General features: G+C 42.8%; 1 long non-coding RNA gene across 3 annotated transcripts in view; it reads left to right on the top strand.

Moving 5' to 3' along the window:
• The window catches only part of LOC117364107, a 128507-nt gene that overhangs the window by 23811 nt on the left and 79522 nt on the right, over window positions 1-25174 (top strand). For all 3 annotated transcript variants that reach the window (XR_004540181.1, XR_004540180.1, XR_004540182.1), the window contains one exon: window positions 20714-20863. This is a non-coding gene — a long non-coding RNA (uncharacterized LOC117364107). The remainder of the gene's footprint in view (window positions 1-20713; window positions 20864-25174) is intronic.

The following is a 25174-nucleotide window of genomic DNA, read 5'->3' as shown; positions in this document are numbered from 1 at the left end:
TGAAGAGTATAATAGGGTGTAGCATTGTGAAAAATGAGTGCAATGTTTCTGATAACTGAAAGAATAAAAGATGATTAATGAAAGATGTTCATGAATGAGACATGAGTGCCCAGATAGCGGATGAAAAGTTCATAAAAGTGCTTCCGTGAACAGAATTTGCACTGCATGATGTGTGAGCAAAGCAGTGGTGTACCAAGGGGGGGCGAGCCGCCCCGGGTGCACAGCCGGCTGTTCTCACTGCCTCTAACGCCGGCCCTGCAGCTCCGGACTTCCCCACACCTGCTCCCCCCCCCCCCCCCGATCGCTATTATTTTAAATGTTATGGCAGCCGCGGCGCTGTATCCATCGGAGGAGACTTCTAAGCTCGGCCTGCCCCAGAACTCTTCCTGCAGCCACCGCCCGCCTAGGCGGGAACAGGAAGTCACTGTTGCAGGAAGAGTTCCGGGGCAGGCCGAGGTTAGAAGTCTCCTCCGATGGATACAGCGCCGCGGCTGCCATAACATTTAAAATAATAGTGATCTGGAGGGTGGGGGGGGGGGGAGCAGGTGTGGGGAAGTCCGGAGCTGCAGGGCCGGCATTAGAGAGAGTAAGAGCTTATGGTGCCGCAGGGTCCCACGGGGAAAGGGAGGAAGGAAGAAGAGGAACAGAAGCATGGCAATTTGGGGGGAGCAGGTGTGGGGAAGTCCAGAGCTGCAGGGGAGAGTGTTGCTGTACCCAGCTGGAGGGAGAAGGAAGATGAGGGAGGGAATGAAAGGAGATACCAGGGCTTGGAGGGAAGGAGGAAGGTATGCCAGACTAAGGGAAAAGGAAGGGGGAGATCTCAGAGCACAGAGGGGGAGGAAAAGATGGAAGGAAAGGAGAGAAATGCCAGAGAATCAGGGAAGGAAAGACTGTGGGGTGCGAAGGAAAGAAAGGAGAAGAGAGAGATGCCAGAGCATAGGGGATGGGTTAAGAACATAAGAACATAAGAATTGCCACTGCTGAGTCAGACCAGTGGTCCATCATGCCCAGCAGTCCGCTCACGTGGCGGCCCTCTGGTCTAAGACCAGCACCCTAATTGAGACTAGCCCTACTAGCGCACGTTCTTGTTCAACAGAAACTTGTCTAACTTTGTCTTGAATCCTTGGAGGGTGTTTTCCCCTATAACAGCCTCTGGAAGGGCGTTCCAGCTTTCTACCACTCTCTGGGTGAAGAAGAACTTCCTTACGTTTGTACGGAATCTATCCCCTTTCAACTTTAGATAGTGCCCTCTCGTTCTCCCTACCTTAGAGAGGGTGAACAACCTGTCCTTATCTACTAAGTCTACCCCCTTCAGTACCTTTAATGTTTCGATCATGTCCCCTGTCAATCTCCTCTGTTCGAAAGAGAAGAGGCCCAGTTTCTCTAATCTTTTGCTGTACGGCAACACCTTCAGCCCCTTAATCATCTTAGTTGCTCTTCTCTGGACCCTTTCGAGTAGTACCGTGTCCTTCTTCAGGTACAGCGACCAGTGCTGAACGCAGTACTCCAGGTGAGGGCATACCATGGCCCGGTACAGCAGCATGATAACCTTCTCTGATCTGTTCGTGATCCCCTTCTTTATCATTCCTAGCATTCTGTTTGTCCTTTTTGCTGCCGCCGCACATTGTGTGCATGGCTTCATTGACTTGTCGATCAGAACTCCCAAGTCCCTTTCCTGGGAGGTCTCTCCAAGTACCGCCCCGGACATCCTGTATTCGTGCATGAGATTTTTGTTACCGACATGCATCACTTTACACTTATCCACGTTGAACCTCATCTGCCATGTCGATGCCCATTCCTTGAGCTTGATTATGTCACGTTGCAGATCTTCGCAATCCCCCTGCGTCTTAACTACTCTGAATAACTTCGTATCATCCGCAAATTTAATCATCTCGCTCGTCGTACCTATGTCCAGATCATTTATAAAGATGTTAAAGAGCACGGGTCCAAGCACCAAGCCCTGCGGCACCCCACTGGTGACGCTCTTCCAGTCCAAGTATTGTCCATTTACCCCCACTCTCTGTTTCCTATGCTCCAGCCAGTTTTTAATCCACGTGAGTATTTCACCCTCAATTCCATGGCTTGCAATTTTCCGAAGTAGTCGTTCATGCAGAACCTTGTCGAACGCCTTCTGAAAATCCAGATATACAATGTCGACTGTAGCTCTTGTCTATCTGTCTGTTTACTCCCTCAAAGAAGTGCAGCAAGTTCGTCAAACACGATCTGCTTTTGCTAAAACCGTGCTGACTGATCCTCATCAGCCCCTTCTGTCAAGGTGATCAATGATGCTGTCCTTTATCAGTGACTCTACCATCTTTCCCGGTACAGAGGTCAGACTCACCGGTCTATAGTTCCCCGGATCTCCCCTCGAACCTTTCTTGAAGATCGGTGTAACATTCGCTACCTTCCAGTCTTCCGGAATCTTTCCCAATTTGATCGACAGATTGGCTATTAGTTGAAGCAGTTCAGCTAAGGTCCCTTTCAGTTCCTTGATGACCCTCGGATGGATGCCATCCGGTCCCGTGGATTTATCGCTCTTAAGCCTATCAATTTGCCTACATACCTCCTCTAGACTGACTGTCAATTCTGTCAGCTTTCCGTCTTCATTTCCAGCATATAGCCTGATGAGTTCCGGTATGCTGTGTACATCTTCTTCGGTAAATACAGATGCAAAAAATGTGTTCAGTTTGTCAGCGATTGCTTTGTCCTCCTTTAGTGCTCCCTTTATTCCATGGTCATCCAAAGGTCCCACTACTTCCTTTGCAGGTCATTTCCCCTTAATATATCGAAAGAACGGCTTGAAGTTCTTCGCCTCCATGGCTATTTTTTCCTCGTAGTCTCTTATGGCCCCTTTTACCGCCTTATGGCACCTGCGTTGATGTTGTTTGTGCTTATTCCAGTTTTCATCCGTTTTTGATCTTTTCCATTCCTTAAATGAAGTTTTCTTGTCTCTGATCACTTCCTTGGTGACAGAGAGAAAAAAATGGAGAGGTGGCAGAGCTGAAATCAATCATGTACAAAGGAGAGAAGGGGCACAGGATAGATAGTTATGAAAGGAGCATAGAAAGAAGGAAGATGTATGGAAGAGAGAGAAGGCAGACATTGGATGGATAGGGCAGAGAGGGCAGTGACTGGAAGGAGCGAGACAGAAAGTGAACAGTAGATTGAAGGGGTAGAGAGAGGGACAGCCACTGAATGGAAGTGTGAGGGAGAGGGGGAGCAGACGCTGGAAGGAAGTGGGGAGGAGAAAGAAAAAAGAGCACATGCTGGATTGAGGAACGAGGATAGAGTTAGATACTTGAAGGGGTGAGGGAAAGAGGTGGCAAGCTTTAGGTAGACAGTAAAACAAGGACATTGAAGAGAGGGTAGTAAGAACGTAATCTAGACAGATGCAGAAAATAAATTGAAAAGGAAAATGAGGGAATAAAGGGAAAGGGATTGCAGAGGAGAGTTGTGGGAGAGGGAAGGAGAGGAGAGAGATGGCAGACCAATCGGGGTGAAATGAGAGATGGAAGGGGGAGGCATACAGTTTCTAGAAGGGGCATAGAAGGAGAGAAGATGCCATATAGGGGAAGAGAGACGGCAGACAGCGGATGGAAGGAAAAGAGTTACAAGAAAATGAGGAAAGCAGAAACCACAGAAGACAAAGGTAGAAAAAAATTTTCTACTTATTTATTGCTTTAGGAGACATGTGTCACTGTTTCTTTGGTGTTGCATTGTATGCAGAGTCCAGCTTCTTACTGGTTCAATTTAACCTTTGTCTATGTATTTCTATTTTATCCCCCCTTTTACAAAACTGTGGAGCGTTTTTAGCACCAGCCGTGGTGGTAGCAGCTCTGATGCTCAGAATTCTATGAGCATCAGAACTGTTACCACTGTGGCTAAAATCCACACTACAGTTTTGTAAAAGAGGGAGGGGTTAGTTTGTGATTACATATTCCATACTAGGCGAAGGTGTTTTCTGTGTTCTGTGTGTTCGAAAGACATGGTTTTTTGTTAGGCTTGACTGCAGGATTGATCTGTACTAGTCTGGCTTGTTTAGTTTTACAATGGGTGTATTGATGTTGTAGTGCTCACTGCAGTATGTAAGATGCTGCCTTTTCCTAGGTACTCATGTGTGACGTGTGGCTTGTTACTAAAAATCATGTTTTCTATACAGATGGGGGGGGGGTAAAAAATGATGGGCACCGGGTGTCACATATGCTAGGTACGCCACTGTAGCAAAGGTGACCATTTATGAAGATAAAGGCTGAACTTAATCATCAAATCACTTGTGTATTGAATTTAAAAATAAGAAAATTAGAGAAAACCAGACTGAATTCAAGAAAACACTCTATGTTTAGAGTGCTGGTTATGACCATGAGAAAAAGCAAAATAAAACCATTTTCTTTTAAGGACCCCTGAGGAATGCAAAGAACACCGAAACACGGACCGGGTTGAGTCCAATAGACCTGAACATCTTGAAAGCTAAGTACTGGAACTAAAGCTATATTATCTTTGGGATGTTATATGAATATGAATTCTTAAAATAATTGATTGAAAATAGTAAATAGAATACCGAAAATGAAAGATGAACAGTATATGAAAATGGATCGATGAGGAATTTGGCAATGTTGGCGTGGTTTGTTGGGAATTTATTTCCAAAAAAACCCCCATATTCTGAAGGTCCGCAAAAATATTTTGCATTAGAATAAAGAATATGTGAGCGGTCATTCTGTGACTGGTATTATTATCACCTTTCTTGATGTGTTGTTGAAATTGAAACTAGCTACATATATTGAATATCATTTACGCCTGTAGTATAACATCTGATGCTACCATTGAGATAATTTGGCATTAGTTTAATGGCATTGCATAGTAGTATGAGATGTTCCATTTGAAATAAAACACTCAAAGTTTTTAATTAAATGAAGTATCTTTTTAATTAAAATCTGGAATCTTCCAGGTCTGGTCGGTTTGGATTTCTTTAATTTAGAGCTGCAATTCTATAACTGAGACGATCAAAATCAAAAGGTGGAAATGTCCAAAATATATCCTAGGTGGAAAATGGCTTTTTAACATCCTTTTCCTTCAAAGTGACTTATGAGTACCATATACACGTTAAATCTAAAAACTGGAAGCTTCCAAACATTTCAATTACATTTTGTGGTATATTAATGTAGGATTCTATGCTTCTTGTAAGCTATATCCCAGAAGGAATGAAATCCAGCGAGGCTCTCCTCCATGAAGTAGAAATGGATTAATAAGGTCGAGTAATATGATAAGCTGCTGACATGTTTAAGTATTGATATTATGTTACAGTGCTAATTGAAAGCATTGTACCCTAATGACATCAGCGCCATGGATTTATGAGAAGCCAGGAGCCATATCGCTGCATAATCTCTTACAAAAAAAATGTAAATGGACAAGTCAGCTAAATAGCTATTCAGATAATGCTATTTCTACGACTACCCTTGTTTGGGATTTTAAACTTTCCAGAGAGAAGGGAGAAAGACTAAAAATTATGTACAATTCCTGAATGACGTTAACAAAGTGAGACGGTGGTCATATTTTGGAGACTCTGAGGGAGTGCATAGAGAGTTGCCAGTCTTCCTGAATAACACTCCCCTCGTAGGGTCACCTTAGGAGTGCGGTTCAAGCAGGGCCCAGACCAAAAACAGATTTAAAATCCCCAAGGGAAGAAAAAAAAACAGACAGGCCCTGGGAAGAGCTGAGGGAAGATTCCAGTGCCCGCCAGTGACGGCCGAGGAGAGCCTTTCGTTCCCTCACTGTGATAGCCAAGGGAGGCCTCTAAATTGGGCCAACCGTAGCTGCGGATTGATGAGAAGGAATCTGAGAAATACAACCTGTAATGACACTCTTGGTTGGCACTCCTGCATTATGGAATAAACTTCAACTTGAATTTCAGACAGAATTTCAGATATGTAAACATATCATTTGACCTCAGGAGTATCCCAGTCGTTAAACATCAGGTTGTAAACCATGGAAACTAGAGTTTAAATCGCTTAATCTTCCACTACCTCAGAGAAAGATACGAAAGGAAATAGTACTGGACAACAAAGATTTTGCTTATTCAACACTTTCGGGTATATCTTACAGATTTTTGGCTGTTGATCATGAAAATCAAGTTTAAAATTACATATCATGTACCGTTTTAACAAAAAAGTACATTTTTACAATTTCTTGCTATACTTTCAGACTAACACAATTAGTTCTTAGCCTAATTGTTAATATAGGCCTACTGCTCACATTATACCTTGCTGGACATAGTGTGAACATGTCCAGGCGTACATTCAGGGCAGGTTGCATAACGTCCATGGAAAAGATGCAGTCTGGGCATGCCTGGGCTTGCTTGTGCATGGGCTTGATGGACGCTGCCTGAAAAGGCTATATAAAAGCATATGGAAACATGGAACTGCTGCGGTGACCTTAAAGTAGTAGCTCTGCCACTTGGAATGCAGCTTGGATGTACCAAGTACTGTTGTTTTATTTGTGACTGGGACAGTCATAGAAACATAGAAACATAGAAGATGACGGCAGAAAAGGGCTACAGCCCATCAAGTCTGCCCACTCTGCTTACCCACCCCCTGTCTATGCCCTAATGACCCAATTTTCTTATCTTGCTAAGAAGTTACATTACATTCAAAAGAACTGGCCACTCTGTAAGAATTTGGTTCCAGGACAGAAAAATGTGGTACATGAACCACTTGTTGACCCGACAAAGATATTTTTGCCTCCTGTTCACATAAAGCTTGGATCGCTGAAAAAATTTTGTAAAAACGATGAACAAGGAAGGCAAAGGTTTTCTTTATTTAAGACAGATGTTTCCAAGAATAACTGGCGCCAAGATTAAGGAAGGCATTTTTGTCGGTCCACAGATCTGATATGTCATCAATGATGAGAGATTTGAAGATCTGTTAGTTGGGCAAACAAAAAAAAATTGCCTGGAAAGCATTCAAGAATGTCGTTGAGAATTTTCTTGGCAGTTACAGAGCGCCAAACTGTATTCATCTGGTTGACAAACTTCTTAGAGCATACAAAACCATGAAGTGCAACATGTCACTGAAAATGCACTTTCTACATTCACACTTTGACTTCGTCCCCGCAGTTAGTGACTTCTACCCTTTAGTCATTGACGAATATGTCAAAAGGTTTCACCAGGACATTGCCACTATGGCAAAAAAGATATCAGGGCAACTGGCTGACTATTGTTGGACACTGCGCCGAGATGCACCGGACACTGAATACAAACGAAAATCAGCAGGAAAACACTTTTAGCCACGGCAAAGTATCACAGTGTATCAGAAACTTTGGGCCTCTTCTATTAAACTGCGCTAGCAGTTTCTAGCGTGGGGAGCCGCGCTGCTCCCGATGCTCATAGAGTTCCTATGAGCGTCGGGAGTAGCACGGGCCATTCATCGCAGCTCTCTGCGCTAGAAACTGCTAGCACAGTTTCATAGAAGAGGGGGTTTGTACATTAAAACATGTTATAGTCAATTACCTTTAAGGACCAAATAAATTCCCTGGTCAGGAAATGCTTTTTTAGTTTACGAATGTTGAGGAAGGTTAGACATCTTTTTCGTCATCGACATTTCTCTGTCTTGGTCCAATTAATCACACTCCCCGTTCAAAGAAGTAAAACGGAAAAAACGATACGATGGCCTCCTAGCCACTCAAGCAGCAAAACTAGATAACCAGATCTCCAATCTACTGATATCTACCCCAGACTACAAGATGTTCAGAAAAGAAATAAAAACTATACTCTTCAAGAAATTCCTGAAACAGTCCTATCACATATACCGTCCTTCCTCCCTCCCTCTTCCCGCCACACAGAAACTACCTGACTGTCTCTTTACCTCTCTAGAAATGACAAATGATCTTCCATTGTAACCGACCGTTTATAATTCTTTTGTAATCCGCCTTGAACCGCAAGGTAATGGTGGAATAGAAATCTCTATTGTAATGTAATTACCTCGACTAGATTACTGTAACACTATCTATCTTGGCATCACAAAGATCTGTCTCCAAAGATTATAATTAATCCAGAATACTGTTGCGAAGCTGATCTTTGGAAAAAGTAAATTTGACTATGTGACCCCTTTGCTCTTGAGTCTTCATTGGCTCCCGGTTTATCTTAGAATCCAACTCAAATGTGCTTGCATCTCTTTCAAAATTTTATATGGCATTTTTATTCCCCTCGTTCCCTTATTATGGGATGCTTACAGATTTTCCTTTGCAAAAGGCATCCAACAATTCAAACTCTCCCTTCTAGAAACGGAATTAAAGGAGTTAAGATTGTCAGTCAATCTCTGTCTTTTAAACTTTCTCAACTTTGGAATGAATTTCCCTTAATTCTGAGGATCCCCAGTTCTTTCCAATCTTTCTGCAAACTTCCAAAAACTTTTCTTTTTGCCAAACATTTTAAAAACGAATCTCTTTGAATCTTTTGGTATTACTTTCTTTAGTTTTTATTTAATCATTGTAAACTTTCTTTAGTTTTTATCTAATTGTTCTAAACTGAGTCGAGCTTCCTTAGGTTGACGACCCGGTATATAAACTTAAGCTTTAGTTTAGTTTAAAGATTGCATCATGTTTCTCAAAATTCCTACATGATACAGTCACAAATTATATTTGTGTTTATTTTGAAGAGATCTATCATAATCACCAGTTTGTTTTAAGGAAGCAAAATTTTGGGAAAATTTTGTTGCCCAGTGATGTAAGCTGGAGCCTAAATATAGGTACTTTCCTCTCATAAATGTGGGCTAGATGGAATTTATTTAGATTATTTTCTGTAAACTTTACTTTAAAAATAGGTTAACTAAATTTTGTGGTGACTTAGTTAGGATTTTTCCTGACGTTTCTAGAGCTACTCAATTTAGAAGGAAAGAGTTTTTGAAGCTAAAGCTTAGAGTTTTGGCCCTAGAGGCGTCTTTTTATTTAAAATTTCCCTGTAAATGCTTAGTCGTTACATGATGTTGAATATGTTTTTTGGGATCCCATTCAACTGCAACAATTTTTAGTTGCACGTGAGCAAAAATAATATTATTTCTTTTTTCTGTATTGTTTCATCCCTAAGATTTTGAGGAGGCATGTATCCCTATAACAATAAGGACTGATACAAGGTTCACGAAGGTCAAGTTGAGAATCTTTCTTTTATCTTTCTTTTACTTTTCTTGTTCTAGGTGAGCTGAGAATCTTACATTACATTACATTACAGATTTCTGTTCTGCCATTACCTTTCGGTTCAAAGCGGATTACAAAAAGTTATGGAAGAAGGGTTACAACGTTAGATCAGAGAAGGTTTCCAAGAGAGGGAAAAGTAGGATCTTGTTGTATTAGTACCCTGCCCCCCTGTTTTGTGGGCTTAAAAAGGATTTATGTATGATGAAATTATGTACTTTGATTGTAGATTTCTCCTTTTTTTCCTATTATTAATGGATAATGTATTATTCAAATTATAATAAAAAAATTTATTGAAAGAAAAAAAAAAAGATTATTTTCTGTACATGTTGTACATTCTTTATAGATAGATGATAATTTCCATATTTTTGACTTTGTGAATGAAAGAACGTCAAAATTTTTTAATAAAAAAAACAAAAAAACTTTTAATCAACTTCAATTAGTACCAATTACGAGGTATTTAGTGCCAATTATTGGTGCTGATTTAGCCTTTTACTCGATTACCGTATTTGCCGGCGTATAAGATGACTTTTCAGTACCTTAAAATCCTCCCCAAAGTCGGGGGTCGTCTTATACGCTGGGTACTGTTTACATCACAGTTCTTCAACCGCCGGTCCGCGGTGCCGGTCCGCAGAAAATTCCTGCCGGTCCGCACAAGACCGGCGAGATGGACCCGTTAAATTTTCTGCCCCGATGGTGTTTGCAGAAATCTTCTGTTCCTCCCAGCCTCGGGCGATCAAGACAGGCGGTCATTCCCTCTGTGAGTCTCGCCTATGCGGAAACAGGAAGTTGAAACAAAATAGGCGGGACTCAGAGAGGGAAGGTCCCGACGTTTGCAGCCTGTCTTGATCGCTGCCCCTGCTGAGTCGCCGAAGAGGGCCGCGGGGAAAGTGCAGGCAGAGAGAAGATGGTCAGCGTGCGCGGGGAGGTCAGCGTGTCGATTGGGGCCATCAGCAGCGTTTGTGCTGAGTCTGCCCACATGCAGGATGCGGCGGGTAGGGGCCTCCGACTTGTCTTGGGCGGCTGGGCCTACGGTGCAAAGCTGTTTTTGCCGGCTTGGGGGGGGGGGGGTCGCGAATCGGAAGAAGGGGTAGTCTTATACGGCGAGTATATAACAAACTCTATATTTTAACTGTAAAAGTTGGGGGGTCGTCTTATACGCCCAGTCGTCTTATACGCCGGCAAATACGGTAATTTATATCGACTAGGTGCTCCTTTAATTAAGCCGCGCTAACGGGGTTAATGCACGCGACTTTTCATTACGCGCTAACCCCCGTGCTGGCCTAAAAACTACCGCCTGCTCAAGAAGAGGCGGTAGCGGCTAGCGCGGCCGGCAGTTTAGCGTGTGGTATTACGCGCGTTAAACCGCTAACGCGCCTTTGTAAAAGGAGCCCTAGGTACTCCGATGCAGGCGCCTAGCTTTAGGCGCACTTTATAGAATTTGAGGTTAAGCGCTGCCTAATACACCAGATGGTACCTCACTAAAACTCGCAGGTCACCACAAATATAACTCCGACAACCAAGATGCACCCACCTGCTAAGAAAAGCTATGTTACCTCCATGTTATATCGACACTGTACACGCTATGTCTACTAAGGGCTCCTTTTACGAAGGTGCGCTAGCGGTTTTAGTGCACGCACCGGATTAGTGCGCGCTAGCCAAAAAACTACCACCTGCTCAAGAGGAGGCGGTAGCGGCTAGCGCACACGGCATTTGAGCGCGCGCTATTCTACGCGTTAAGGCCCTAACGCGCCTTCGGAAAAGGAGCCCTAAGTCTGCATTTTTAAGTCTGTATGTTATGGCTTCACTGTAGATGCTGTAATCCAAACCTCCTTTGTCTTTACCGTAAATGCTGTAAAGTCTGTATTTCTCACTAAAGTGTGTCCTACCCATACTATGAATGTACTCTTGTAACCCGTTCTGGGCTCCTTTGGGAGGACAGGCTAAATAAATGACGAAATAAATGTTGTATCTCTAATATGCCTCCGGATATACCTGACTACTCTTGACTTGCTAATGTAATTTGAATATCTTTTCTGTAACATCGCTGTCTGTGTACAGTCTCTTCCTCTGTAAACCGCTCTGAACAGCTGTGGTATCGCGGTATACAAAAATAAATACACAAAATAAAAATAAATGGTGCATGGCCTTCAGAGAATTTTGCTCCTAACTGTAGACACTAGACCTTTTGCCTGAAAATGCTGGCGCCCAAGTGGGGACATCAAGTCAGTGTTTTATACCTAGGTGCGCAGTGTTTTGGAGCACCCTTGATATGCTTCCTTATGAGTTAAGCATCATGCCTTATAGAATAGCATGCAGCCAGAAATGCATACAAATTTTAATGAGTGCCAATTAATTTCATTAATTGCTTGGTAGCACCCAGTTATTGGAAGTTAAGACTTGCTACTCAATTCTTTTGCACGTGCATCTTGGGCACACACATAATTATTTATAGAATTTATATACCATTTATAGTCTAAGTAGCATTTTCCCTCTCTGTCCCAGTAGGCTAATGCACCTGGGATAATGGGGGATTAAGTGACTTGCCCAGGGTCGCAAGGGATTTGAACCCACAACCTCAGAGTGCTGAGACTGTAGCTCTAACCACTGTGCCACACACTCCATGTATAGAACCTGGGGGTTAGCATGCAACTGTCAGGTGTGAACATGTGGGCAAAGCAAGGACATGCAACCAAGTGATGCAAACAACTTATGGAATACTATTAGATGTGCGTGTTGCATGGCAGCTATTCGCCCCTCGTAAGTAGTCACACCATTGTGGATTTGTGCTAGTAATCTGTAATGGATTTCCATAGAATTAGCAAAAAACATGGTCCTTTACGACACTTAAAATGAGGTGCAAGTTTATAGAAATGCCACCGCTAGGAGCCTAGAATTACTTTCCATGTCTACTACTACTATTATGAATTATTTCTATAGCACTACCAGACGCATGCAGCGCTGTACAGAGTCACAACGAAGACAGTCTCTGCTCCAAAGAGCTTACAATCTGAACAGACAAGACAGTTAAGTGGAAGGGTTAATCATGGATACAGTTAAGTGGAAGGGTTAATCAGCTGGCTGAGTTGGAGGGCAGAGGGGAGTACAGGACAATCAAACCATTGTGACATCACTGATGAGATTGGCTCCTATTGGTGGAATGAGGCATTATGACATCACAAGCTCTGCTCTGCTTCCCAAAGACGGAAACTCTTCACACTACTACTATGAATTATTTCTATAGCTCTACCAGATGTACACAGCGCTGTACAGAGTCACAAAGAAGACAGTCCCTGCTCCAAAGAGCTTACAATCTGAACAGACAAGACAGACAAACAGGATGTCATGGATACAGTTAAGGGGAATGGTTGGGTAGGAGGGCAGAGGGGAGTAATTAAGAAGAGAGTTGTTAAACTGACTTCCTAGTCTATGCTGTTGACATCTTCAGACCGATTGGATCCCTCAGCAAGTCCAACACTGTGATTCAGTTGTGTCTTTTGATGCGACCACGGCTGCCTCGCTCCAGACCCAAATCCAGGGGAACAGATCCTGGGCGGCTGCTGTCCACTTACCCCCCCCCCCATCCCCGGGGCCATTACTTGTCTGTACAATTTGCATTGGCTGCTCCTGAAAATGTAGACGCTAAACCCAAATCTCTTCTTTTAATGTTCGTAGTCTATGACGGAAACACAAAATGCTGCTTCCAAATCTTCCTTTCATTTTTGCATACATTATTGCTCCAGTTTTTGATATATCTTCGTAGCTTGCATCTTCCTTACTCCGTTTAATTAGTTAGTGCAGTATTTATGGTAGGACGATAACTAAGCAATTTGTAAAATAATCTGGCCGGTTTGCAGGTCGGTAACATTACCTGATGTAAACCACGTACCTTCCTGAGTTTGTCACCTAAACACAATGTCAATGAGTTATCTCTGGCCCGATTCAGCCAAAGCATGTGGCTTTCCATATAAATAGGTGCGTTTTCCTCCGAGGAAAGGATGCTCTTAACAATGACCGATGTGCCTCAATGGAAAGGAGGCGGTTTCATTCCCAGAGGTGCTGTCTGTAGAAAGTCCGTCTCTTAGCTACGCACAGTGGAGGGCCAGTGTGAAGCTTTCATTCCCCTAGATTACTTAGAAGAAAGTTCTGGTTTGATTACTTTTTTTTTTTTTTTACATCACTTGCAAATGACAGGAAGAGAAAACAAATCCCTTGACAAGTAATATTGATGTAGAATGCATAATGCTCCATATAGTAAAATGTAACGGGACTCTAGTGGGAGCTTTATGCTTGTTTCTATATTTTGGGTTTTTTTTTATTAATTCTTTATTCATTTTAAAACTTTCATCAAGTGTACAAATATTCATAATAAACACAATTAGTCTGAGCACTTGAACATCTTATCATTACAACTTATAAGTAGAAATGTAACCCTCACCCCACCCTCCCTCAAATTCCTCTATTCATTATAAGATCATATATTTGAAACCCTCCCCCCACCCAATGCTAAATGGTGTATAATTAATAGAAAAATGGCATCTAATCATGACAGAAAGACGTTAATGGCTCCCAAATTTTAATAAAATTATTATAATTTCCATTTTGTATCGCTATTGATCTTTCCATTCTATATATGTGACATACTGAATTCCACCAAAAATTAAAATTAAGCCTACTTTAATCTTTCCAGTTATTGGTAATATGTTGGATGGCAACTCCAGTCAAAATCATTAAAAGTTTGTCGTTACACGCTGATATCTGACTCTTTTTTCTCATAGACATTCCAAATATCACAGTATCATAAGATAACGCTACATGGTTTTCCAATAAACAATTTATTTGATCCCAAATTGAGTTCCAAAAGGCTAAGATATGGGGACAGTAGAATAAAAGATGATCCAAAGTCCCTCCCTCCAATTTACAATGCCAGCAGCTATTGGACAAGGAACTATTTAATTTTTGAAATCTAACTGGGGTCCAAAAAGCTCTATGTAACAAAAAAAACCAAGTTTGTCTCATAGACGCTGACATTGTACATCTCATTCTCCAAGACCAAATTTGTGGCCATTGAGATGCTGAAATCTGATGCTTAATCTCAATGTTCCAAATATCCCTCAGACCATTTTTAGTTGTTTTTTTTTAACCAAATCACTAATAGGTTTATACCATTGTGCGGCCTGGTGACCCAGAAAGTCCGCCTGAAAACATAAGAATTCCAAACTGGACTGAGTATTAAGATTTTCCCATTCAGGGATTTTGTAGGGCGAACGCAAGCTATTCTTATTTGGAAATAGTTTTTCTGTGTTTCTGCTTTGGAAGAGAGGTACAGGGAGCAATTCCTTAACTGGGCGTCACAAGTTAGGTCTCTGGATGCAGAGTGCTGAATTGAAATTGGATAACAGCAAGCTTTACAAGTAAAACTGTTTTATATAATTACCCCATTAGTCATCAGAATTCCCTGTTAGATCCCATGGCAGAGAAAATCATTCTTCTTACACTAAACTGTTCAAAGTTATTAAAATGCATAGGAACTGCGAAAAATTGCAGGCAGATCTTAGGAAATTGGAAGACTGGGCGTCGAAATGGCCGATGAGATTTAATGTGGGCCAATGAAAAGTCATGCACACTGCAAGGAATAATCCAAATCGGTGTCCAGATTCTAGGGTCCACATTAGGGGTCAGCGCCCAAGAAAAAAGATCTAGGTGTCATCATAGATAATATGCTAAAACCCTTTCGCCCAATGTGCGGCGGCAGCCAAAAAAGCAAACACGATGCGAGGAATTATTAGAAAAGGGATGGTAAATAAGATTAAGAATGTTATAATGCATCTGTATTGCGACCGAGTCAGGCAGTTTGTTCCAGGCAAACGGTGCAGCAAAGTAGAAGGGACGGAGTCTAGAGTTGGCAGTAGAGGAGAAGGGTACAGATAAGAGAGACTTATCCAATGAGTGGAGTGCCCAGGGGGGGGGGGAGTGTGGGGAAAAAGGAGTCAATAAAGTGACTTGAGGAGTGGGGTAATGTGGTCATAGTGACATTGGCAGAATATGAAACATAGAAACATAGAAATAGACGGCAGATAAGGGCCACGGCCCATCAAGTCTGCCCACTCTAATGACCCTCCCTATTTATGAGATGTGCAACAGAGCTCTGAACAGATTGAAAGGGAGAGAGATGGTTAAGTGGAAGTACAATGAGAAGCAGTTTGCGGTAGTCTAAGTGAGAGGTGATGAAGGTATGGCTGAGGGTCTTGGCAGTGTGCTCAGAAAAGAAGGGTCTGATTTTAGCGATATTGTAGAGAAAGAAACAACATGTTTTGGAAGTCTATTGGATATGTGAAAAGAAGGATAGAGATGAGTGAAAGATTACCCCAAGGTTGCGAGCCGACAAGAAATGGAGGATGAGGGTTTTATTCACAGAAATAGAGAACGGGGGAAGAGATAGGTTTAGGTGGAAAGATAAGGAGCTCAGTCTTGGCCAGGTTTAATTTTCGATGGCAGTGAAACATCCAGGTAGTGATGTCAGACAAGCAGGTTGAAACCCAGGCCTGAATGACTGTTGAAATTTCAGGTGTGGAGAGAGAGATCTGCGAGTCATCAGCATAGAGGTGATACTGAAAGCCTTGGGAGGGATTAGAGCACCAAGGGAAGAAGTTTAGATGGAAATAAAGGAAGTAAACCAACAGTGGGATGGTGATGGAGGAGAATCCACCACAGCCTACGCTAAAGGTGCAATGGTAAAGATAGGAAGAAAACCATACGATATTAGAGCCCAGAAATCCAAGTGAGGACAGCGTATCATTGAGTAGGTAGTAATTTACCATGTCAAAAGCTATGGATAGATTAAGAAGGATAAAGACAGAGGAGAGGAGAGGCCTTTGGATTTGGCCAGGAGCATGTCATGGGAGACTTTCGTAATGGCAGTTTCTGTAAAATGAAGAGGGCGAAAGACCGATTGAAGCAGGTCGAGGACAGCTTGAGATGAAAGTCAAGACAAAAACGTTGAACAGCAGCTCAAGTAGCTTGGATAAGAAGGGGAGAAGGGAGACAGGGCGATAGTTGGAAGGACAGGCAGGGTTCGGCGAGGTTTCTTTTTGAGGAGTGGTGTAACTGCATGTTTGAAGGTATCAGGCACGGTTGCAGTGGAGAGCAATAGGTTAAGGATATAGCAAATGGGATGACAATAAGTGAGATAGTGGTAAGTAGATTGGTGGGGATGGGATCAGAGGAACAGGTGGTAAGTTTAGAGGAGGAAAGAGAATATGCAGTAATTTTAGGACGGGGCATGGGATGGGTTGGGGAGTTGGTAGAGCGGGCTGGGGGAGATGGTTCAGTTGAAAACTTAAGGTTAAATTTATGAAGCTTGTCATAGACCTAATTAGGGACTGGCTAATGCAAGACCAACCATGGTTGCAATTACAGGATGACCCAGTAATAAAAGACCTTCTTCCATAGAATGCTACATCTAAGCAGAAAGAACAAAAAAAAAGAGGAGGAGGGGTGGCAATCGCCTAGAAGAGCTCTTTTGAAGTCACCATTCTCTTTTGAAAATGAGCGCCATAGTAGTCTGTGAAGGGCACTCTTTTTTTTAATTTTTATCTTTATTGATTTTTAAACTTTGATAGTGCAATAGAACATAAGAACATAAGAATCGCCATCTCCGGATCAGACCTTCAGTCCATCAAGTCCGGCGATCCGCACACGCGGAGGCACAGCCAGATGTAATAATAATAATAACTTTGTTTTTTCTATACCGCCATAATCTTGCGACTTCTAGACGGTTCACAATGAAGAATAGCTGTACAGACAGCGAATTACAGTGTATAAATAGATAAGAGGTCACTGAGCGGTCAGTGATTACAAGGTGCAAATTGGTTAGAAGAAATATATACATAGGTTACAGCAGTGATTCCCAACCCTGTCCTGGAGGAACACCAGGCCAATCGGGTTTTCAGGCTAGCCCTAATGAATATGCATGAGAGAGATTTGCATATGATGGAAGTGATAGGCATGCAAATTTGCTTCATGCATATTCATTAGGGCTAGCCTGAAAACCCAATTGGCCTGGTGTTCCTCCAGGACAGGGTTGGGAACCACTGGGTTACAGTATAAGACTTAACTTTTACATATTACATTGACAATGCTCGGACACCAGCGAGTAGCTGGATATAATTGTGAAGAGGACATTATAGCAGACGGAGAATATAGGGTACCTATAATGAGGAAAAAAGAATTCAGGGTGAGGTGAGGTAGCTTTGGTCATGGGGAGAGAGTCTGGCTAGGACATGAATTTCTTAAACAAAGTGGTCTTTAATTCTTTCCGGAAGATGCTGTAGGTCAACCTAGCGACATCAATGAAGTAGCCTAGCCAAGTTTGCTGTCTACCAGCTTGAAATAAGGCAGCGCCATCCCTTCAATTGGTTATAGCACAATTGAAGGGATGTACACCTGGCATAATTTTAGTCACCCATATCCCTCTATGCCTCTCGTAAGGAGATGTGCATCTAGTTTGCTTTTAAAGCCTAGAACGGTGGATTCCGCAATAACCTCCTCTGGGAGAACATTCCAGGTGTCCACCGCTCGTTGCATGAAGCAGAACTTCCTGATATTTGTCCTGGACTTGTCCCCCCCCCCCTTAGCTTCAGTCCATGTCCTCTTGTCCATGTCACATTGGACATTGTAAATAATTTTTTTTCCTGCTCTATTTTGTCGATTCCTTTCAGTATTTTGAAAGTCTCGATCATATCCCCTCGCAGTCTCCTCTTCTCAAGGGAGAACAACCCCAGTCTCTTAAGTCGTTCCTCGTATTCCAAGTTCTCCATACCTTTTACTAGCTTCGTTGCTCATCTCTGCACCCTCTCCAGCAGTTTTATATCATGAATATTGTATGAAATGCACTATTAACTATACAATTAATACATTAAATAGACTTTTTCACCCAATCTCGACGTAATCATTAATACAGTAATACCAATGATGTGAAGGGCACTCCAAATTTTGAAATATCACACCTAACTTTAGGTGTAACTGGCGCGCAATTAATGTCAGTTGCATCTAATTCTAATTTTTACGAACACCCCTGACCCACCCAATTTCCTGTGATGGCTATGCCTCTTTTGGGTATAGTGGGTTGGGGGGCACACCATAACCTATAAGGAAGTTCTGGTGAGATGTTTATCTGGCACCCTTTTTGTGACGTTCACAGCAGTGCCCTCTAAGGTGCCCCACTGCTCTGTTGCCATGGCTGGGTGGCCAGTCCATTACAAGATTGGCCCCTCCCACATCCACACGGTCTTGTTCTGGGCGTTTGGGACTCGGATGAAATTTTGGTCGAAATTGTGGTATGAAGATAGACGGCCTAATGGTCTGGGAATCCTAAAGGCCTGGACGTCCAGATAGAGGATTTCCCTCCCCCCCCCAAAAAAAAAACCACCCCAAAACCAAGAATATTTCTAGACCTATAGTGGTTTGCCTTTGGAAAATAGACATTTTCTTACTGCCAACTTTGGACGTCTAGTGCCATATGTCTAAATCGGACTTACACAGTAACAATTTTTCATTAATATTGCAGACTCCCTGGAGAAGAGGAGACTTAGAGGGAACATGATAGAAACCTTCAAAATCCTGAAGGGCATAGAGAAAGTGGACAAGGACAGATTCTTCAAACTGTGGGGAACCACAAGCACTAGGAGTCACTCGGAGAAATTGAAAGGGGACAGGTTTAGAACAAATGCTAGGAAGTACTTTTTTACCCAGAGGGTGGTAGACACATGGAACGCTCTTCCAGAGGTTGTGATAGGCCAGAGCACAGTACAGGGGTTCAAGGAAGGTTTGGATAGGTTCCTAAAAGATAAGGGGGATTGAAGGGTACAGATAGAACCAGAGGTAGGTTATAAAAATGGTCAGGAACCATTTCACAGGTCATGAACCTGATGGGCCGCCGCGGGAGCGGACCGCTGGACACGATGGACCTCTGGTCTGACCCAGTGGAGGCAACTTCTTATGTTCTTATGACTAAACCATGCTAGTGCTTATGGGAATTCAGACCAACCCCCCGAGTATCATAACTCACTGGGGTTCAATTCCTTATTCTTCCCAATCTGGCAAAAAGCATTTACAGTTAGTTTAATTTGATTTTTCTTAGCTAGTTGACTTATTTCATAGTTTTAATAGTTTATAAATAATTTTTTAATAGTTTTCAAATAAATAACTTAGCTTTTTAGCTGTTCAGCATTTCGACAAGCTTTCTCCCCTTTACCAATGCATTTCACATAGGGCTCCTTTTACGAAGGCGCGTTAGGGCCTTAACGCACGGAATAGCTCGCGTTAAAATGCCGTGCACGCTAGCCGCTACTGCCTCCTCTTGAGCCCATATATTTATCAAGATCGGGGAAACTAAATATAACTTAGTAATATCACTTGCGCCGCCTGCATCCCTAACTAACTAAGAAAATCAAATTAAACTAACCATAAAATACGAGTATGGTTTTTGCCAGATTGGAAAGAATGAGGAATTGAACCCCAGTGAGTTATGATACTCGGGGGGTCGTTCTGAAATCCTATAAGCACCAGCATGGTTTACGGAAAGATGGCTCGGATGCAAGTAAATCGGACTTAGACATAGGTTTTGAAAATTCACCTCTACGTGTTAACTGCATGAGAAGATGCTGGGCATGCCCTCCCCCCACCCCATTAATACGGAGGATATGCAATTACCATGGATTCATTCTGTCCGTAAGCCGCCAAAGCAAAATGCTACTATGCTTTAGTAAATAGGGATTATATTTTATTTTGGCAACACGTCTACAGATTGTCATGTCAATAAATTGTCTTCAATCAGAGTGAGAGAGAGAGAGAGAGATGACAAGCAGGGCAGTCGAGTTTGACTAAATCTTGCAGTATGGCAGTTTTTTCTTTGGATGCCTGAATATTTCCGCCCCGTTATTTCTCATTAATAAAGATCTATTCATGTTCAACAGTTAATTGACAACTTAAGATACTTAGACAACACACTGGAAGGAAAATCCTTTCGTAAGGTAGACATGAAGGAAAATCCTTTCGTAAGGTAGACATGAAGAGAACCGTTTCAAGTGCTGCTGGGTTAAAACACTATGAGGGGGCCGCTGAAAAGTTCTCAGCCCAGCCAAGAAAGCTGGGGCATAACATAACATAACTTTATTCTTCTACACCCCCATAACCGGATGATTTCTAGGAGGTTTACACTGAAGAAGGCTGGCCAATCAGCGAAAAACAAAATAATTTAAAAAAGTACAAAATATTTCTTAAAAGTACAATACAAACTTTTACTTAAAATGCAATGAATTACTTTCCGAAAAGCTACAGTGGCTTGACAGATACATTTGCCCAACCAAGACTGCCGTTTACCTGCTTGAAACACGAGGGTCTTATCCCAAAAAGTCTATGGCCCTTGACGGAGTCTTCCCCAATGTTGTTGGTTGGACTGAGAACTTTTCAGCGGTCCCCTCATAAGTTGTGCCCCACTGAATTTGATCATAGCTTTTTTTTTCTTCCTCAGGTTGTGTGGCAAGAAAAAAGCAGAGATGAATCACTAGAATTAGCGAAAAAAAAAAAAATGAAAGGGAGCGAATCTCTGATGAATAAACTACCTGCTACCGTCCTTTCAACTTTCACAGCGTCTGGAGGCTTCGTTATCTCTCTCCTGCAAGTAAGATTTCATTATATTTTTTTACATAAACTTGCTAAAAAATAAAACCCATGAAATTAAAAACAATAAGGTTCATGGTAAATACTTTTGCTGATGCTTGGCACTTACAGGGAACTGTAAAACTCATTACCCTGCCTTCTTAAACTGGCTAATTTGGCAGCTATTGCATTCGATACAGCCTCTAATTCCTAATATTTGTCTCATAAATCCCTTTTTCATAATGTGGTGCATAAGCCATGGTTCCAGCACACTTAAACCCCTCAGCCTCCCCTCCCAGTAGTAAATATGGAGTTTAATCCCAGTGGCTGGAAAGGATGAAAGGTTCCTATGAAACTGGAAAAGTCCTGAACTAGAGATTATTAGCTCAAGGACTAGAAGGATTGAGGAAAAACCTGGTGTGATGCCTCTCTATTGGAAGGAGTTTGAAATAGTTTAATACACCATATTACAACAGAAGAGGGCTCCTTTAAAGACTGGGAAAGGGGAGCCCCAGCATACAGCTGAATATTCCAAAAGACACGGAGATAGAGAAGAGGAGTCAGGGACAAATAGGAAAAGGGTAGAGCCCAAGCCCATGAAAAGATCCTAGAGGGCAGAGGGTTAAGAAAGAAAACCCTCCCGGAGAGGATACTGCAGTGCTAACCTAGCAGCTCATGCTCAGACTGTGTTTGCCTATTTGGAGACTAATAAAGTTGTATTGCACCCTGAGAAGGTGGCTCTCTCACACATTTGTTAGTAGAAACGGGAGACCCTGAGCTGATATACCTGTGACACTAAGGAAGAAATTATAAAAAGTAATGAAACTACTTGGCATTGAAAAAAAAAAGATTGCTCTTCCATCTCATTTATCCTTCCTCCACACTTCCCAACTCTGAAAGAAGATTAGCCAAATCACGCATGCCAGACAGATTTCTATGGTCTGTCCTGCAAATGTAATGTAATGTAATGTAATGTAATTTATTTCTTATATACCGCTACATCCGTTAGGTTCTAAGCGGTTTACAGAAAATATACATTAAGATTAGAAATAAGAAAGGTACTTGAAAAATTCCCTTACTGTCCCGAAGGCTCACAATCTAACTAAAGTACCTGGAGGGTAATAGAGAAGTGAAAAGTAGAGTTAGAGGAAAAATAAAATAACAAGACAGCATTGATCTAAATACTTGGAAGGTAGAAGAGAGGAGAGAAAGGAATAGAAGCAGAATGGGTTAGCGTCAGTGATGAAGTGGAGCAAGTAAGTTTAGGAGGAGCGATTGAAGTTTCCAGAAAGGGCTTCTTCAGGGAAGAGACTTAGCCGATAGTCCCAGGATGCCTATGTCTCCTCCCCTGCGATGTTCTCCCATCCATGCATTCCCTCCCAGACACACTGCCCGTGCCCCCTCCGCTCCAAGGAGGCTGCCCCAGATGAGGCCCACGGTGAATGCAGGATTCTCTCCTCTGCGGGAAAGCCGCCCGGAGCCGACAGTCGATCTTCTTAGCGGATTGCAGGGTGGGAAGAGTTCACACTCTTGGTAGGATCGGGTCTGTGTGCTCTCGGTGGTTGTGGCTGGTCTCGTTGCTGCTTAGGTGTAAAAGCAGTAGATCTCCACTGCTGCTGATATTTAAAAGCAGGCAGATTGATCTCTCCAATGGACTGCAGGGGGAGGAGTTCACACTCCTGGCAGGATCGGGTCTGTGGGCTCTTGGTGGTTGCGGTAGGTCTCGCTGCTGCTTGTATGTAAAAGCAGTTGTTTTTCTACTGCTGCTGATATTTAAAGCAGGTAGATTGATCTCTTAAACGGGATATAGGGGGAGGAGCTCACATGCCTGGTTGGATCGGGGCAAGGGCTCCTATTATAGGCTGCTTAGGTGTAAAAGCAGTTGATCTCCTACTTCTGATAATATTTAAAAGCAAGCATATTGATTTTTCCAACGGAATGCTGGGGGAAGAGCTTACTTGTCTGGCTGGATCAGGGCAAAGGGCTCTCGGTAGTGGTGGTTGATCCTGTTGCTGCTTAGGTGTAAAAAACAGTTGATCTTCCTAGTGGACTGCAGGGGGAGGTGGAGCTCACACTCTTGGCTGGATCGGGTCTGTGGGCTCTTGGTAGTTGCGGATAGTTCCGCTGCTGCTGAGGTGTAAAAGCAGTTGATTTCCCACTGTTGCTGATATTTAAAAGCAGGTAGATTGATCTCTCCAATGGACTGCAGAGGGAGGAGCTCACATGCCTGGCTGGATTGGTCCTGCTGCTGCTTAGGTGTAAAAGCAGTTGATTTTCCTAGCGAACTGCAGGGAGGGTGGAGCTCATATTTTTGCAGGACCGGGACTGTGGGTTTTTGGTGGGTTGGTCCCGTTGCTGCTTAGGTGTAAAAGCAATTGAACTCCCACTGCTGCTGATATTTAAAAGCAGGCAGATTGTCCAGGGAGAGGAGCTCTGCACTCAAACTGCCATCCTCCTCGCCTCCAAGTTCCGGAAATGGTGCGAGATAGATGAGGTTTCTACAACTCCAGTGTGTTAGATCATTCTGTTGCCACTTTGAGTGGGGGGTACGAATCAAGTAATAAAGTGATAGATTTGGAGCACTGTTCAGTGATAAAGTTTCTCACAAAAGAAAGGAAAAAGCCAAAGGAGATCCATGAATGTATGACTGCAGTTTATGGTGAGTCTGCACCTCCATCCTACAAAGTAAAATTTTGAAGCAAGCAGTTTAAATGGGGTAGAGAGTCCATTGACAAAGACAGGGGGAAAGCCACTGCTTGCTCTGGATCAGTAGCATGGAATGTTGCTACTCTTGGGGGGTTCTAGAATCTTCTGTTACTCTTTGGAATTCTGGAATCTTGCTATTCTTTAGGATTCTGTATGGAATGCTGATACTCCTTGGGTTTTGGCCAGGTACTAGGGATTAGCCACTGTGAGACTGGGCTACTGGACTTGATGGACCATTGTTCTGACCCAGTAAGGCTAGTCTTATGTTCTTATGACCCTCACAGTGGATGGCTTGTGGAAGCAACTTCCACAGAAATGTGCAAGAAAATCAAGGATTTAGCTTTGGCAGACAGGTGAATTAAGGTTTCCCGAGTAACTGAAAAAATGAGTATCTCGGCAGGTACACTTTGGAAAATAATTCATGAAAAGTTGGCCATGTCCAAGGTTAGTGCAAGATAAGTTCCAAGAACGCCTCATGCCAGAAAGCCATGAGGCCCCATTGCTGTCAGGAGAATTTGGAAATGCTCCGTGAAGACCAAGTGAATTTTATTTCATCGTGTGGTGACTGGAGATGAGACTTGGGTCTATCACACAGATCCTGAGTCCAAAATGGAGTCAATGCATTGGAAGCACAAGTTATCGCGCCCCACCCCAAAAAAGATAGACAGAAATATCTGCAGGCAACTGTCTTCTGGGACGACGAAGGACTTTTGCTTGTGGAGTTCATGCCAACCAAGACAGCCATAACTGGGGAGAATTACGCCAACGCAATGATTGCTATGTGGGAGTCAGATCCCTAGTATGTGTCAAGTTAGGATAAAAACTAGTGTCGACATAACTCATACTGTAACTATGACAAATTGTAGCCAGTTAATAATAATAATAATAACTTTATTTTTCTATACCGCCATACTCAAGATGACTTCTAGGCGGTTCACATCGAAAGAAGGGTGGACATTCAGCGAATTACAAATGCGTGAGGGGAATGTTACAGAAGAGAAGGGTTGAAGGGGAGGGGTTAACTGTATATTATGTATGTTAACCGTTTGGGGAGAACAGGATAGACAATGAATTACCGTAAATAAATCAAGGAGAAAATACAAGGAAAACTCACAGCAGACGCGCTGCTTCTTCACGGCAATGCGCCGGCGCACATGTCATGGCAATCACAGGCTGCCATGCGAGAAAGTGGGTTTCAGCAGCTGAACCATCCACCCTCCAGTCCTGGCCTGGCTCCCTCGGATTATTTCCTGTTGCGAGTTTTGAAGAAATCTCTCCGCGGACGGCGGTTTTTCAAGCGACGAAGACCTCAAGGAAGTCGTGACCCAGGTTAAGCCGAAGGATTCTTTTCAAAGGGGTTAAGGTCATGACAGGAAAAGCGGATGAAGTGGATGGAGCTGTCAGGGGGCAATATTGAAAAATAAAGCAAACATTTTTTTGAAAACTCTTTTCTTTCCTACTGAAGTAAGATAAAGGATTGAACATCCTTCGTATATTTTCTTCATAGGAAAAGGACTTGGGGGCTCCTTTTGCCAAGCAGCGGTAGAGTGTTTTACCATGGGTCAACGAGATGAATGTTCCGACGCTCGTTCAATTCCTATGAGCGTCGGCGCATTTATCTCGCTGG

Source organism: Geotrypetes seraphini, chromosome 7, assembly GCF_902459505.1.
Source record: "Geotrypetes seraphini chromosome 7, aGeoSer1.1, whole genome shotgun sequence".
In the NCBI taxonomy this organism is placed as follows: Eukaryota; Metazoa; Chordata; class Amphibia; order Gymnophiona; family Dermophiidae; genus Geotrypetes; species Geotrypetes seraphini.
Note: the sequence above shows the minus strand (reverse complement) of the source record. Positions and strands in the feature narration are given on the sequence as shown.